This window comes from Lolium perenne, chromosome 3, assembly GCF_019359855.2.
Source record: "Lolium perenne isolate Kyuss_39 chromosome 3, Kyuss_2.0, whole genome shotgun sequence".
Lineage (NCBI taxonomy): Eukaryota > Viridiplantae > Streptophyta > Magnoliopsida > Poales > Poaceae > Lolium > Lolium perenne.
The window spans coordinates 38,572,870-38,591,069 of record NC_067246.2 but is presented as its reverse complement, the minus strand read 5'-3'; the positions used below and the strand labels follow the sequence as shown (position 1 = coordinate 38,591,069).

At 43.6% G+C, this 18,200-nt stretch overlaps 1 long non-coding RNA gene across 1 annotated transcript; it reads right to left on the bottom strand.

Moving 5' to 3' along the window:
- Positions 1–12,502: 12,502 nt before the first annotated feature.
- Positions 12,503–13,605, bottom strand: LOC127340721 (uncharacterized). The gene is made up of 2 exons (XR_007874802.1): positions 13,508–13,605; positions 12,503–12,893 (listed from the first exon to the last, which is right to left on the bottom strand). It is a non-coding gene; the product is annotated as an uncharacterized lncRNA (long non-coding RNA).
- Positions 13,606–18,200: the final 4,595 nt, after the last annotated feature.

The window sequence follows — 18,200 nt, the reverse complement described above, 5'->3', positions numbered from 1 at the left end:
TTAATCCTTTGTTACAGCAAGCCGGTGAGATTGACAACCTCACTATTTCGTTGGGGCAAAGTACTTTGGTTGTGTTGTGCAGGTTCCACGTTGGCGCCGGAATCTCTGGTGTTGCGCCGCACTACATCCCGCCGCCATCAACCTTCAACGTGCTTCTTGGCTCCTACTGGTTCGATAACCTTGGTTTCATACTGAGGGAAACTTGCCGCTGTACGCATCACACCTTCCTCTTGGGGTTCCCAACGGACGCGTGTTGAACGCGTATCAGACGTTCACTTGCCGCTTGCAAAAGCGCGTAGAAGATCTTGATCACCGGCGCCACGAACGGGCAGCACCTCCGTACTCGGTCACACGTTCGGTTGTTGATGAAGACGACGTCCACGTCCCGTTCCAGCGGGCAGCGGAAGTTGTAGCTCCTCTTGAATCCGACAGCACGACGGCGTGGTGTTGGTGGCAGTGGAGAACTCCGGCGGAGCTTCGCTAAAGCACGCGGGAGCTATGGAGGAGAGGGGGGCGGCTAGGGTTTGGGAGGGGGTGGCCGGCCACTTGGGGGTGCGGCCAGGTGGTGGTCTTGAGGTGGCCGGCCCCCTCCCCTTGTCCCTCATTATATAGGTGGAAGCCCCAAGGGTTGGACTACAAGTCTCCGAATAAGACCCGAAACCAAAACCTTCCATATGATACGAAAACCTACCCAAGCTAGGACTCCCACTAGAGGTGGGAGTTCCACCTTCCATGGAGGGGGTGGTCGGCCCCCTTTGGGGGAGTCCACTTGGGACTCCTCCCCCTCTAGGGTTGGCCGGCCATGGAGGTGGAGTCCCTCCGGGACTCCACCTTCCTTGGTGGTTTCTTCCGGACTTTTCTAGAACCTTCTAGAACCTTCCATAGAACCTTCCGCATCATTTTAAAACACATAAAATGACATCCTATATATGAATCTTATTCTCCGGACCATTCCGGAACTCCTCGTGATGTCCGGGATCTCATCCGGGACTCCGAACAAATATTCGAACTCCATTCCATATTCAAGTTCTACCATTTCAACATCCAACTTTAAGTGTGTCACCCTACGGTTCGCGAACTATGCGGACATGGTTGAGTACTTACTCCGACCAATAACTAATAGCGGGATTTGGAGATCCATAATAGCTCTCACATATTCAACGATGACTTTAGTGATCGAATGAACCATTCACATACGATACCAATTCCCTTTGTCACGCGATATTTTACTTGTCCGAGGTTTGATCATCGGTATCACTCTATACCTTGTTCAACCTCGTCTCCTGACAAGTACTCTTTACTCGTACCGTGGTATGTGGTCTCTTATGAACTTATTCATATGCTTGCAAGACATTAGACGACATTCCACCGAGAGGGCCCAGAGTATATCTATCCGTCATCGGGATGGACAAATCCCACTGTTGATCCATATGCCTCAACTCATACTTTCCGGATACTTAATCCCACCTTTATAACCACCCATTTACGCAGTGGCGTTTGGTGTAATCAAAGTACCTTTCCGGTATAAGTGATTTACATGATCTCATGGTCATAAGGACTAGGTAACTATGTATGTAAGCTTATAGCAAATAACTTAATGACGTGATCTTATGCTACGCTTAATTGGGTGTGTCCATTACATCATTCATATAATGACATAACCTTGTTATTAATAACATCCAATGTTCATGATTATGAAACTAATCATCCATTAATCAACAAGCTAGTTAAGAGGCATACTAGGGACTCTTTGTTGTTTACATATCACACATGTACTAATGTTTCAGTTAATACAATTATAGCATGACATATAAACATTTATCATAAACATAAAGATATATAATAACCACTTTTATTATTGCCTCTTGGGCATATCTCCTTCAGTCTCCCACTTGCACTAGAGTCAATAATCTAGATTACATTGTAAGGTACCTAACACCCATGGCATTCTGGTGTTGGTCATGCTCTGCCCTAGGGAGAGCTTTAGTCAACGGATCTGCTACATTCAGATCAGTGTGTACTTTGCAAATCTTTACTTCTCCATCTTTGATGTACTCGCGAATCGAATGATAACGCAGCTTGATATGCTTCAGCCTCTTGTGTGACCTTGGTTCTTGTGCATTGGCGATGGCACCCATGTTGTCACAGTAGATGACTAGTGGGTCCAATGCACTAGGAACCACACCGAGCTCTATAATGAACCTCTTCATCCATACCGCTTCTGATGAAGCCTCTGAAGCCGCTATGTACTCCGATTCTGTTGAGGATTTCGCCACCGTGCACTGCTTCGAGCTTGCCCACCTTCGCAGCACCATTCAATATAAACACGTACCCAGACTGTGACTTAGAGTCATCAGGATCAGTGTTCCAACTTGCATCGGTGTAACTTGTTACAACGAGCTTTTGGTCACCTCCATAACAAAGAAACATATCCTTAGTTCTTTTCAAGTACTTCAGGATATTCTTGACCGCTGTCCAGTGTTCCATTCCTGGATCACTTTGATATCTGCTAGTCAAACTAACAGCATGCGCTATATCCGGTCTTGTACATAGCATGGCATACATGATAGAGCCTACTGCCGAGGCATAGGGGATCTGACTCATCCTTTCTCTTTCTTCTGCCGTAGCCGGACCTTGAGTCTTACTCAAGACCTTGCTTGGTAACATAGGTAAGAATCCTTTCTTGCTTTCGTCTATTCTAAACTTCTTTAGAATCTTGTCTAGATATGTACTCTGTGATAGCCCTATTAGACGTCTTGATCTATCTCTATAAATCTTGATGCCTAATATATATGATGCTTCACCAAGGTCTTTCATTGAAAAACTATTATTCAAATAACCCTTTACACTGCTTAATAGTTCTATATCATTCCCAATCAATAATATGTCATCTACATATAATATCAGGAATGCTACAGAGCTCCCACTCACTTTCTTGTAAATACAGGCCTCTCCATGACACTGTATAAACCCGAAGTTTTTGATCACCTTATCAAAACGTCGGTTCCAACTTCTCGATGCTTGCTTCAGTCCATAGATTGAACGCTGAAGTTTGCATACTTTGTCAGCATTTTTAGATCGACAAAACCTTTGGGTTGTACCATATACAACTCTTCCTCAATGTCTCCATTAAGGAACGCCGTTTTGACATCCATCTGCCAAATCTCATAATCGAAAAATGCAGCTATTGCTAACAAAATCCTTACAGATTTTAGCTTCGCTACACGTGAGAAAGTCTCATCGTAGTCAACACCTTGAATTTGTCGGAAACCCTTTGCGACAAGTCGAGCTTTATAGACAGTAATATTACCATCAGCATCTGTTTTTCTCTTGAAGATCCATTTATTCTCGACAGCCTTTCGGCTATCAAGTAAGTCTACCAAAGTCCATATTTTGTTATCATACATGGATCCCATTTCGGATTTCATGGCTTCTTGCCATTTGTTGGAATCTGGGCTCATCATCGCTTCTTCATACGTCGCAGGGTCTTCATCATTGTTATCCACAATCATGACATTTAGACAAGGATCATACCAATCAGGAGTGGCACGTTCCCTTGTCGATCTGCGAGGTTCAGTAGTTGTCTCATTTGAAGTTTCATGATCATTATCATTAGCTTCCTTTGTTGCCGGTGTAGGCGGCACAGGAACATCTTCCGGTACTGCGCTACTCTGATCAACGAGCAGAGATTCTTCAATCTCATCGAGTTCTACTTTTCTTCCAGTCACTTCTTTAGTGAGAAATTCTTTCTCAAGAAAGGTTCTGTTCTTAGCAACAAAGATCTTGCCTTCGGATCTGTGATAGAAAGTGTACCCTATAGTTTCCTTAGGGTATCCTATGAAGACGCATTTCTCCGCTTTGGGTTCTAGCTTGTCCGGTTGTAACTTTTTTACATAGGCTTCGCAACCCCAAACTTTCAGGAACGACAACTTAGGTTTCTTATTAAACCATAATTCATACGGTGTCGTTTCAACGGATTTTGATGGTGCTCTATTTAAAGTGAATGCGGCTGTCTCTATTGCATAACTCCAAAATGATAACGGCAAATCAGTAAGAGACATCATAGAACGAACCATATCTAAGAGAGTTCGATTACGACGTTCGGACACACCGTTTCGTTGTGGTGTTCCCGGCGGTGTCAATTGTGAAAGTATTCCGCATTTCTTTAAATGCATGCCAAACTCATAACTCAGATATTCACCTCCGCGATCAGATCGTAGAAATTTAATCTTCTTGTTACGTTGATTTTCTACTTCACTTTGGAATTCCTTAAACTTCTCAAAAGTTTCGGATTTATGTTTCATGAAATAGATATACCCATATCTACTCAGATCATCTGTGAAGGTTAGAACATAACGATAACCACCGCGCGATGCTACACTCATTGGTCCGCACACATCGGTATGTATGATTTCCAATAAGTCAGTAGCTCGCTCCATAATACCAGAGAATGGAGTCTTAGTCATTTTTCCCATCAGACATGCTTCGCATCTATCAAGTGACTCAAAGTCAAGTGATTCAAGTAATCCATCGGTATGGAGTTTCTTCATGCGTTTCACTCCAATATGACCAAGACGACAGTGCCACATATAAGTAGAATTATCATTTAATTTAATTCGTTTAGCATCAATGTTATGTATATGTGTATCACTACTATCGAGATCTAACCGAAATAAGGCATTCTTTTCAGGTGCTCGACCATAAAAGATATTATTCATAAAAATAGAACAACCATTATTCTCAGACTTGAATGAATAACCGTCTTGCATTAAACAAGATCCAGATATAATGTTCATGCTCAATGCGGGTACAAAATAATAATTATTGAGGCTTAAAACTAATCCCGAAGGTAGATGTAGAGGAAGTGTGCCGACAGCGATCACATCGACTTTGGATCCATTTCCAACGCGCATGGTCACTTCATCCTTTAGTAGTCTTCGTTTATTCTTTAGTTCCTGTTTCGAGTTACAAATATGAGCAACCGAACCAGTATCAAATACCCAGGTACTAGTACGAGAACCAGTAAGATAAACATCTATAACATGTATATCAGATATACCTTCTTTCTTCTTCTTGACAAGGCCGCTCTTCAGATCCGCCAAATACTTGGGGCAATTACGCTTCCAGTGTCCCTTCTCCTTGCAGTAATAACACTCAGCATCAGGCTTAGGGCCAGTCTTAGGTTTCACAGGAGGTGTGGCAGCTTTCTTGCCACCCTTCTTGAATTTTCCCTTAGACTTGCCCTGTTTCTTGAAACTGGTGGTCTTGTTGACCATCAACACTTGGTGCTCTTTCTTGATCTCAATCTCAACAGATTTCAGCATGGAGAAGAGTTCAGGTAACTCTTTGTTCATGTTCTGCATATTGTAGTTCATCACAAAGTTCTTGTAACTAGGTGGCAGTGATTGAAGGACACGATTAATCCCCAGTCGGTTAGGAATCACTATTCCCAAATCACTGAGTTTCTTCGCATGCCCGGTCATGGCGAGCATGTGCTCACTAACGGAGCTGCCTTCTTCCATCATGCAACTGAAGAAGTGTTTCGATGCTTCATAGCATTCCACAGCCGCATGAGTTTCAAAGATAGTCTTCAACTCATTGATTAACTCATGTGGATCGTGGTGCTCAAAACGTTTTTGAAGATCGGCTTCCAGACTGCATAGGATGGCACACTGAACTTGAGAGTACCGAGTTTTCCGAGTTGCGTAAACATTCTTTACTTCATCGGTTTCAGTTTCTGCAGGAGGGTCACCTAGCGGTGCATCAAGCACATATTGCAGATTTCCGCCATTGAGGAAGATCCTCACATGACGGAACCAGTCGGTGAAGTTGCTACCGTTGCTCTTAAGCTTTTCTTTCTCTAGGAACTGGTTAAAATTGATTGAGGACGCCATATCTACAACATATTTGCAATAGTTTAGACTAATGTTTATGACAAATTGAGTTCAAATTTTAATTCAACAGAATTAAAAACTAGGTGAACTCCCACTCAAAACAATATCCCTCGCATTGTCTTAGTGATCACACGAACCAAATCCACCACACCAAGTCCGATCATCACGAGACAAGATGTAACTTCAATGGCGAACACTCAAAGTGTTCATCATATCAATCATATGATTCATGCTCTACCTTTCGGTATCACGTGTTCCGAGACCATGTCTGTACATGCTAGTCTCGTCAAGGCCACCTTAGTATCCGCATGTGCAAAACTGGCTTACACCCGTTGTATGCACTTGTTGAATCTATCACACCCGATCATCACGAAATGCTTCGAAACGACAAGTCTTGGCAACGATGCTACTAAGGATGAACACTTTATTATCTTGATATTTTAGTGAGAGGGATCATCTTATAATGCTACCGTCGCGATCTAAGCAAAATAAGATGCATAAAAGGATTAACATCACATGCAGTTCATATGTGATATGATATGGCCCTTTTGTCTTTGCGCCTTTGATCTTCATCTCCAAAGCACGGACATGATCTCCATCAACAACGGGCATGATTTCCATCATTGTCGGCGAAGCACCAAGGTCAATGGCACCGTCTTCATGATTGTCCTCCATGTAGCAACTATTACAACTACTTTGAAATACTACTCAACATGAAATTTAAAGACAACCATAAGGCTCCTGCCGGTTGCCACAATACAATAATGATCATCTCATACATAGTCATCATCACATTATGGCCATATCACATCACCAAACCCTGCAAAAACAAGTTAGACGTTCTCTAATTTGGTTTGCATATTTTACGTGGTTTAGGGTTTTCGAGTAAGATCCAATCTACCTACGAACATGAATCACAACGGTGATACTAGTGTTGTCAATAGAAGAGTAAATTGAATCTTCACTATAGTAGGAGAGACAGACACCCGCAAAGCCACTTATGCAATACAAGTTGCATGTCGAGCGTGGAGCAAATCTCATGAACGCGGTCATGTAAAGTTAGCCCGAGCCGCTTCATCCCACTATGCCACAAAGATGCAAAGTACTCAAACTAAAGATAACAAAAGCATCAACGCCCACAAAACCATTGTGTTCTACTCGTGCAACCATCTATGCATAGACACGGCTCTGATACCACTGAAGGATAACGTTGCATAGAAAACAAAAAATTTCCTACTGCGAACACGCAATCCAAGCCAAGATGCAATCTAGAAGACGGTAGCAACGAGGGGTTTATCGAGTCTCACCCTTGAAGAGATTCCAAAGCCTACAAGATGAGGCTCTTGTTGCTGCGGTAGACGTTCACTTGCCGCTTGCAAAAGCGCGTAGAAGATCTTGATCACCGGCGCCACGAACGGGCAGCACCTCCGTACTCGGTCACACGTTCGGTTGTTGATGAAGACGACGTCCACCTCCCGTTCCAGCGGGCAGCAGAAGTAGTAGCTCCTCTTGAATCCGACAGCACGACGGCGTGGTGTCGGTGGCGGTGGAGAACTCCGGCGGAGCTTCGCTAAAGCACGCGGGAGCTATGGAGGAGAGAGGGACGGCTAGGGTTTGGGAGGGGGTGGCCGGCCACTTGGGGGTGCGGCCAGGTGGTGGTCTTGAGGTGGCCGGCCCCCTCCCCTTGTCCCTCATTATATAGGTGGAAGCCCCAAGGGTTGGACTACAAGTCTCCGAATAAGACCCGAACCCAAAACCTTCCATATGATAGGAAAACCTACCCAAGCTAGGACTCCCACTAGAGGTGGGAGTTCCACCTTCCATGGAGGGGGTGGCCGGCCCCCTTTGGGGGAGTCCACTTGGGACTCCTCCCCCTCTAGGGTTGGCCGGCCATGGAGGTGGAGTCCCTCCGGGACTCCACCTTCCTTGGTGGTTTCTTCCGGACTTTTCTAGAACCTTCTAGAACCTTCCATAGAACCTTCCGCATCATTTTAAAACACATAAAATGACATCCTATATATGAATCTTATTCTCCGGACCATTCCGGAACTCCTCGTGATGTCCGGGATCTCATCCGGGACTCCGAACAAATATTCGAACTCCATTCCATATTCAAGTTCTACCATTTCAACATCCAACTTTAAGTGTGTCACCCTACGGTTCGCGAACTATGCGGACATGGTTGAGTACTTACTCCGACCAATAACTAATAGCGGGATCTGGAGGTCCATAATAGCTCCCACATATTCAACGATGCCTTTAGTGATCGAATGAACCATTCACATACGATACCAATTCCCTTTGTCACGCGATATTTTACTTGTCCGAGGTTTGATCATCGGTATCACTCTATACCTTGTTCAACCTCATCTCGTGACAAGTACTCTTTACTCGTACCGTGGTATGTGGTCTCTTATGAACTTATTCATATGCTTGCAAGACATTAGACGACATTCCACCGAGAGGGCCCAGAGTATATCTATCCGTCATCGGGATGGACAAATCCCACTGTTGATCCATATGCCTCAACTCATACTTTCCGGATACTTAATCCCACCTTTATAACCACCCATTTACGCAGTGGCGTTTGGTGTAATCAAAGTACCTTTCCGGTATAAGTGATTTACATGATCTCATGGTCATAAGGACTAGGTAACTATGTATGTAAGCTTATAGCAAATAACTTAATGACATGATCTTATGCTACGCTTAATTGGGTGTGTCCATTACATCATTCATATAATGACATAACCTTGTTATTAATAACATCCAATGTTCATAATTATGAAACTAATCATCCATTAATCAACAAGCTAGTTAAGAGGCATACTAGGGACTCTTTGTTGTTTACATATCACACATGTACTAATGTTTCAGTTAATACAATTATAGCATGACATATAAACATTTATCATAAACATAAAGATATATAATAACCACTTTTATTATTGCCTCTTGGGCATATCTCCTTCATATAGCAGTAGCAGTAGTGAAATAACAGCAGCAGAGTAACAAAGACAGCAGTTGTGATTATAGTAAACAGCAGGATTAAGATACTGTAGGCACAGGGATGGATGAACGGGCGTTGCATGAATGAGAGAAACTCATGTAACACTCAAAGCAGGACATTTGCAGATAATAAAATGGTATCCAAGTACTAATCAATCAATAGGCATGTGTTCCATATATAGTCGTACGTGCTCGCAATGAGAAACTTGCACAACATCTTTTGTCCTACCAGCCGGTGGCAGCCGGGCCTCTAGGGAATCTACTGGAAATTAAGGCACTCCTTTTAATAGAGCACCGGAGCAAAGCATTAACACTCCATGAACACATGTGATCCTCATATCACCGCCATCCCCTTCGGTTGTCCCAATTTTTGTCACTTTGGGGCCTTAGGTTCCGGACAACAATACGTGTATACAACTTGCAGGTAAGATTATAAAGCAATGAATATCATCATGAATCGATAACATGTTCAGATCTGAAATCATGGCACTCGGGCCCTAGTGACAAGCATTAAGCATAACAAGTTGCAACAATATCATAAAAGTACCAATTATGGACACTAGGCACTATGCCCTAACAATCTTATGCTATTACATGACCAATCTCATCCAATCCCTACCATCCCCTTCGGCCTACAGCGGGGGAATTACTCACACATGGATGGGGAAACATGGCTGGTCGATGGAGAGGCGTCGGTGGTGATGATGGCGATGATCTCCTCCAATTCCCCGTCCCGGCGGAGAGCCAGAACGGAGTTTCTGGTCCCGAGACGGAGTTTCGCGACGGTGGCGGCGTACTGGATATCTTCTGGCGATTTCGACTAACCCCGCGTGCGTTTTTAGGTCGAAGGCATTAAGTAGTCCGAAGGAGGGCGTCGGGGACCAGCCGAGGCCGCCACACACTAGGGCCGCGCGCCCCCCTCCTGGGCCGCGCCGGCCTAGTGTGTGGGGCCCTCGGGCCCCCACATGGCTTGCCCTTCTGGCTCCGTCAGTATTCTGGGAAAATAGGACCTTTCGCATAAATTCCGAGGATTTTCCTGAAAGTTGGATTTCTGCACAAAAACGAGACACCAGAGCAATTCTGCTGAAAACAACGTTAGTCCGTGTTAGTTGCATCCAAAATACACAAATTAGAGGCAAAACAATAGCAAAAGTGTTCGGGAAAGTAGATACGTTTTGGACGTATCAGTACTTCCGCTTATTCTCTCTAGATATGGTGACCACGCGAGCCAACTTCTTCCTCACGTCCAATCTTACTCTAACCCGAACAAAATTGCCCAGTCCATGAACAGCAGTTTCAACTTTAATAGCTTGCCCTATATTCCTTTCCGTGAGGTTCTTTATCAGGGCCTCATTCCTGTAGCCCACAGGGAGTTTATGGATTTGAATCAAAGTTTCAAAGTGATTAAGGTCAACTGTATCCGTGGGTGCTAAACCATCATACTTTTCTATGCAAACAACATTCTGTCTAAACAACCATGGCCCCCTTCAGAAAATTTTAACCAATCACCCAGACAAAAGCATAAACATATTTCCTGATTGAACTCCAATTGTTGTGCCGGAGACCAGGCATTCCTCATATGTTGTTCGAACGTAATGGGACTAAATTGATTTGATGTATGAATTTTTAGAAGAGCCATCCACTTTATACCTTGTTTTGGAGCAGATTCTTCCTCCTCGAAGACCAGATCATTGAGTTCATCCTCCTCCAAGCCAAGACGCTCCAAAAGATCTCCGATCGCCTCATCCTTCTTTGTTCCCGATCCTCCCGCCTGATTTGATGAGTTTGTCGGGCTTTCCATGATGAGCCCGCTCCCCTTGAAGCAGCCCTCACGGCCGTCAACGTATCTTGCGAGAAAACCCTAGCCGCCTCAACGCAACCCACATTTACGGAGGGGAGGGTCCGGGCAGAAAGTAACGGAGAGATCCGTCCGAGACGGCATGAGAAGAAACCCTACGCCGGAGTCCACTCCGGCGGCAGGGGCAAGAAACCCTAGATCGCCTTACAGCCGCCTAGGTCGTTCTTGGGCTCCAAGCGCACCTCCAACTTCATGGCCCAGGAACGACGAGGCCGGCCAGCGACCGGAACAATAGAGAAATTGTCAGTAACCAACTTTCCCTCGATCCCCTCCCTCTCACTGTATTGTCATGCCGCCTTCGATTGAATTGCCATCCTCAATGTAGTCATTAATCATGTCATATTTATGATTATTCATAAATATTAAACAAATTTTACAAAATCGTGCAAGTTAAGTTCAGACTGTTACTGCATTCTGCTAGTTAAGTTTCAGTGCCAGTGTCTACTCCTAATTTGCCGGTAGTCTGCATGGTTGCTCTCCCGGTTTGAGAATGGTATAAATTCACCTTTTGGCCAGGTATATACGAAGTGGTCTAATACCAAAACAAGAAAGTCTCACAATGCATACATACTGTTGCGCGCATACAACTAGAGTGCTACCCAGTTGAGGGTCTTTTTTTTGTATGTTCCCATGGAGATAAATTATCTTGTGCTACCTTTGTTCATGTCATTCAATATATCCTTTTTAATTGGATATTTAGGCTTAAATTTTGATGTTCAACGACAGGCACAAGGGCTTTTTTACTCCAATCTGTCAAATTCATGATCTTTGACATGTCATATGACAGTGGTAGTGTTTTATCTTTCTATACTTCGACTCAACGATTTTATCAGATGAAGCCAATGCTGGGATTCAACTCAAATAAGATGAAGCTGGTTCATTGTTTAAGGCTCCGGCTAGCTTATTGCAGACAAACAATCTTGGCTTGAGAATTTGTATGCTATTAACAATCATGCCGCTTGAGCACGTACAAAATTGTATCGTAGTAATGGCACTTTCTTCTCACTCTTAAGATGAAGCTGGTACATACTTTTATGCTTGTAAGTTGTAGTTTCAATAGGCTAGCTAGCTTATTGGAGAAAGCCAGTCTAGGCTTGACTATTTTTAGATTATAAACCATCTTGCCATTTGAGCAGCTGTAGAATGACGATGTATGTAGTAATGTTATATCAGTTAAACATGTTTTCAAGATACAAAAACTACCATGCTCTCAAGAGAAAATATTGAGCTTACAATCATATAATATGAGTAGAGATATATATTTTGAAGGGATTCACAATAGATTAGTAGTAGCAAGGCCAAGGCTGTTTGGAACATCTTAAGCTCCATGGTTTCACCGAGATAAATGAGTACTTTTTTGGGCGACAAACAAGATAAGTGGATTTCGTTGGTGAGGGATGGGTTCAAAAGTTTATTTATGCAACGTGGGTGAACTAATTCCTAATTTTAATTCTAATTTGGATATGCATACCTGGATTTTAATGTTGATATGAATCTCTTAATTGTATTTGGAGGAAAGTCTATTTAGTAATAATAAATATTAATACCGTCCATTTTTTATTTGCATACCTAGAATTTGATCGGATATCTTCATTGATTTGGGAGATAAAAAGTGAGTAATTTCAATTAATTAGTCATTGGGAATGATTGTTCATTAGGTGAGGATAAGAGAAAGATTCTTTGATGTCGAAGCAAGACGAGAACATCAAGAAGCTTAAGATTCATTGTTGTCGACGCAAGATGAAAATCATTTCATGTTTCCTTTATTTTTTCATGAGATATAAATCTTTAAATTGTAAGACCATAAACCGAAAATTTGCCTAAACATACAATGAGAAGGAGAAATTCATCTCCTACATGCTCAACACGTTACTCGGTGCTTTCTTTTGATGGGTGGACTCCATCATAACAATGGCAGTAGCATATACCATCATTCTCGCAGCTTCCGCCAGTGAAGTTCGCAGCTTTGCAAGCAGCGCTGCATGTGGCGGTAAAATAATTAGAAGGCACTACCGTTTGTCCATTAAATCGTTCCCCCGTGGCTAGGTGACCTCTGACCCTCCTCCCTGAGACCCCTTGGCATTTGTCTTTGAAGGTATGGATTGGTCCGCCGCAATCCTGTGCCTCCACACCTAGTTGATCAATCAACCAACCACAAGATGCTCGTCATGTTAATTTGCATTCAAAATATATACCAGAAACTAAGCTCTTAACAGAATGACACTGAAGGATTTAAATAGCATTTTGTCAAGAGAAAATACTGGGATAAAATCATATAGTACTAGCTGTTAAGCTTCATGCACTAGCCACTTGAACCAAAAGTCCGAACTGATGGAAAGGGCTAGGCAATCCACATATACATTTCACAACACCCCCACTCGCGTGTGACGGAAGAAGAGGAAGTCAACACGTGAAAGAAGAAGAGCACACCGAAACAGGGCACCAGCGGTGGCTAAAGAGGGGGGCAACAGCAATTTTTAGGCTTAATTGCGAAAACCATATAAGAGGGGGGCAACAACAATTTTTAGGCTTAATTGCGAAAACCATGTGAAAGCCAGGATTTGAACTCGAGACCTGGGGCTCTGATACCATGTTAAGTTTCATGCACTAGCCACTTGAACCAAAAGTCCGAACTGATGGAAAGGGCTAGGCAATCCACATATACATTTTACAACACTAGCAACTTCATTTGACGGTCCATATATATAGTACAAGCATTAGGAATCGTAAACCTGAAGGGACTTACAGAATGTTAGTAGTAACAAGGCAACGACTGTTGCAGCGATCTTAGCCCCCATGGTTATAACAAGGTGAAGTGGTTTTTTCCTTTTTGTCGAGAACGAAAAGAAGTGAATTTTGATGAGTAGGGATGAGTTCTGATTGTCTATTTATACCTATTGACGAGTAGGGAAATCCAACCTCGGTTTTTTGGGCATGAATAGAATTACAGGAACCTCTTAATTGTTTTGGGAGAAAATAGTATGCTGGAGTAATGATCATAAATCCCTTCCAAAAATAGGAGTTGTTTCCAGACCCTTGATGGCTCTCCACCAGAATACCTGTACTTTCCAGACCATATCTGAGTCCCTGTTAGAGCTGCCTGCTGCTTCCCCTCCACATTGCACCAACAAGTGGTAAGCAGAATGAACCGTATATGAACCTTATTTTTCCTCCTTCCAAGCCCACAAGTCATCGCCTTGGTCCCATGGACGCGGTAGACGTAGGATTGAGGACAAAATGTTTCTTTACTAATTCGTCACCCCAGTTACCTGTAGCCGTCTTGATTAGCTCAGTCATAGTTTTCAGCTCTGTGATGTCATTATGTAAATCAACTGGTCTTCCCAAATAAGGGCATCATTGCCGTGGCCCACACGCCAAATCATACCTTTCTTTAGCACTTCTCTACCACACATAATTGCCTTGGGTACGCAAGTAGTTCCTAGACACGCACAACTAATTCATGTTGATTTAGTACTCCTGTTTTTTGGAAGGGAATTACTTTCAGTTTTTGCTAGATTAATCTGTTGATATCCCATGTTTTAGCTACTCATGTTCTGTGTCACTTCACTTTTTTTCGTCCGAGGTGAGCAACGGATAGTGAGTTGACCTAGAAATGAAATTGTTTCCTGAAATGGCTATGGCACAAAAACATAATGCTGCTCTGTTAAGACGTTCTGCACACAGTCTGAACCCCTCTATCTCAGGTTCATAAATTTTACTCAGCTTCTAAAAACTGATGCTTAGCATGCCATCTCACTTAACTCAGTCCAGCTCTGTTGTTTAATTCCTCTATGTTGATGAAGTGTTAGGGAATTTGGGATGGTGTGCATTTTCAACAGTGAAAAATTCTTGCTAAATAAGCATCGCATGTTTATGTTGCTCCAGAATCAGTCTCCCAAGATCAAGATTACGTACTTTCAACAGTCTAGTAATCATCACAACCATCCCAGTAATCATCATAGATTTCAGTAGTCATTTTACTAGCAAAATAGGTTCAGTACCTTGCTCATGCTTACTGTGTTATTTCTTCTTCTCTGCAATTATTGCAAGCAATTCCAATTCCTGAGCAGCCAGGACTAGTTGACCTAGAATACTGGTATTGGAAGTTTCAGTATAGGGAGGAAACATAGGCAACATGATGCAGTGTAGAGGCTGCCTATGTTTCCATACATACATATGGGGCAAAGAAAATCTTTGGCAACAAAATTTTTGAACTCCATTTTAGAATCAACTTACAACCTGTAAAATATGGACATCAATTGATTGTGTAACATTAATCAACTATATATTGTCTAAACATGGGTATACATCTGCTGCTCCTATTGCTTGCTTGTTGTTATCTCAAAAGCTCCTCATTTTGTTCTCAAACAATATAGTCGATCATAGGCATCAATCTCTCTACCTGAATAATGTAGCAGATGCACTTTCAGTATTGAGATTTTGCTTCAGGATGTTATACAGGCAGTTTGTAGTTCAGTTCCTACAGTGAATTGGTTCGATTGATCCGATGTCATCTGTTGCTGTAATTTGGTTGGGTCGCTATCTTCATTTGGTTGGATGAAATAGTGTTCTTTCTGCTTGCCGCGGGATGTGTTGTTTTCCGTAGGCTGTAGTTTTATGTTTATATGCTTTGATTGCTACCGCTTCTCCTTCCGCGGGACTCATTATTGATTTATTATATTGTTAGCAGATATTAGCTATATTGAGATTCTAACATGACTATCAACAAATAGACACTGCCCAGACCAAGATTTATGATATATTTTACACAAGTAGATTGTAGGTTGCTGAACCCAAAAACCTCTGTTGTCCACATTTCACTATAGATGTTTCTTGCCTATCATTCATACTTTTGCACTTCTTTGTGATGTTTCTTCCTGATGCTCTACATCCAGCGTAGGTATCCTGTCAACAGTCTCACAAGAATCAGTCTCCTCATGCATCTTTGATTCTAAGGCTGTTACTAGGACCATAGCTTTATTCCAAGCGCGTTATGATAAGTATACTGAAGACATTATATCCAACATGCACATATCCTAAAGAGTAAGAGAACCATTCTCAGCTGGCCATTTAGTTTATTACTGCTACTTTAATTATGCATTTCATAAGGGATATTGCATTCCCTATAAAAGGATGTGTAGCTATATTTTCCTGAGAGTAGCATCTCCTTGGCATAAAGCAGAAAGCAAGGGTAGCATAACACCCTTGGAATTAAAGTAGCAGTACACCATGAATTGGTCCTAGTAATTTTTTGGACAGTATGACAGATTGACAGGTCCACCGTGTTGATGATTGCAGATGATACTGAAACTGAAGTTTAAACTGGAGCACCTTCTTCAGGTAACAGTTCAGCGATGAGGACGGCTAGCTTGTTTAGGGGAGGACAGCAATCTTGTCCAGGGAGCAGAGGAGCTCACCGTCGCAGCAGCCAGCGGCGCAGTGGTGCAGGGAGGAGGTCGAGCCTTCGAGGACAACGACGAGCTCGGCGGCAGGGCCGCGAGTCGAGTAGGCCAGCGGCAAGCTCGAGGAGCAGTAGTGCAGTGGAGGACCAGCAGCACAGAGCCGCAGGGAGGAGCTTGTGGCCGACGGCGTGGTGCTGCTAGCCGGCCAGCGGCGCGTGCACGTCGTGCATGCGGAGCAGTGAGCAGCCGGCGGCGAACGAGGCAAACTCGGGCGCGGCGCTCGCGGATGAGGCAAGTGGGGCGTGCAGAGCAGAGAGCAGCCGGTGGCGAGCGCCGCGAGCTATGTACTCGAGGCAGGGTCGGCCCTATATTTTTCCGGGGCCTTGGGCGAAGTCAACAAAAAGGCCTACTTTCAGTTTATACGCATATTTTCGACGGACATAAAAATAATAAAATGGTAGAAAAATATAATAAGTGTTTTCCCAATTTTCCCTAATAAAAATAATAAAATTGTATAAAAATATAATATGCAACTGAAATATTTGGATAGCAATCGACAGAAAAAAGTTATCCTTTGCAATTCAATAAACTTATTGGCTAGCTTTCTCTTTTTCTTTTTCGCAGTACCCAGCATTTGTTTTGGCATTCTAACACCTATAACAATGAAGGAATATACATCATATTAAAATGCTAATTATTAAGAGAGTAAATCATGGATTTAGATGAAAATTTAGATTGAAGATTTAATCATGTGCTTACAGAGGGGTAGGACGGCAGGTTGCTGATCGACGAGCGGTTGACTGGGCAAAGCAATCGGCCAGCAGGGAGGGCGATTGACGAGACGCAGAGACGAGGAAGACATACCAACTGGCGATCGTCTATATTTTTTTTCCCACGGAAATCGACCGAGGCAGGGCCGACCCTTGGCCACGCGTACTGGTAGCCTCTTGTTTTTTCAAGGGAACCAATTCGTTCCTGACTAATGAAGGTCATGCATACTGGTGGTCTCATGGAAGACTTCCGATGGGAGTTGGACCGATCGGGGACTTTTGTCTGACTTCAGTACTTCTTCAATCCTTTTCTTAGTGGGCATATTCACTTGTATTAATTTTTTTAGCACATAGTATAGAGAAACTCTGATACTGGGCCCCCACCCGACCTGGGCCGTTGGCGGCCGCACATGGCTGCCATGGGTCAGGGCCGGCCATGACTCGAGGTCGAGGTCGATCACGACCACGACAGGGGCGATGGTCCCAGATTTCAATCGCTTGTTTGCTGACCTCGCCCTTGTCGTGTTTGCTGATCGGTAATGGCTAGTTGATTCGTCGACGGTGCAAGGGGAACGTCAAGGATGGAGACGGAGGTCGGGGATGGAGACGGAAGATTGAAGTTTGAAATTCAAAGCCGAAGTCCATTTTTAAGCGTTTTCAGTGTTTTAGGACTTTTTTTTTTTTTTTGCAAAATCTGCTTTGTACTGCTTCTTCGACCATCTCCGTGCGACGGGCGGAGGGAGTACGTCTCTGAATGGCGTCGTCGCGTCGATAACAATATGCACGCGTTGTGGCGGGTTCACGGCAGTTTTTGAAGGGCCCGCTCCGGACCGAGGTAGCGGGCTGCCGCTTGTGGGCCGGTGCAGGCCGGGGCTCACGGTCTGTCAGGCTTCCGTCTGGGCGCACGCGGTAGCTTGTTTTAGTACCACCTCGCTACGAAGCAGACGGTGAAGCGGTTTATAAGCTAGCTTCGGGCGCCTGACTCCACCGAGCGGCAGGTTCGGGTAGCTACCTTTAAACAAAATCATCAGCAATCGATAATTATGACCCGTAGGCACGCCAGCCTTCCAGTTTCCTGAACGCAATTTTGTCTTCTAATTCAGATCTCACAATTAGGGCATCTTCAGCGGGCCACGTATTTCGGAGCCAGGTGGCTCTAGCGGCACAACACATTTTTTTAGACTTTGCATTTTTCTCGAACATAAAAACATAATTTTCATAATAAAAAAAAGGGAAAAAGAACCTAAAACCTAAAATCGGACCCTGC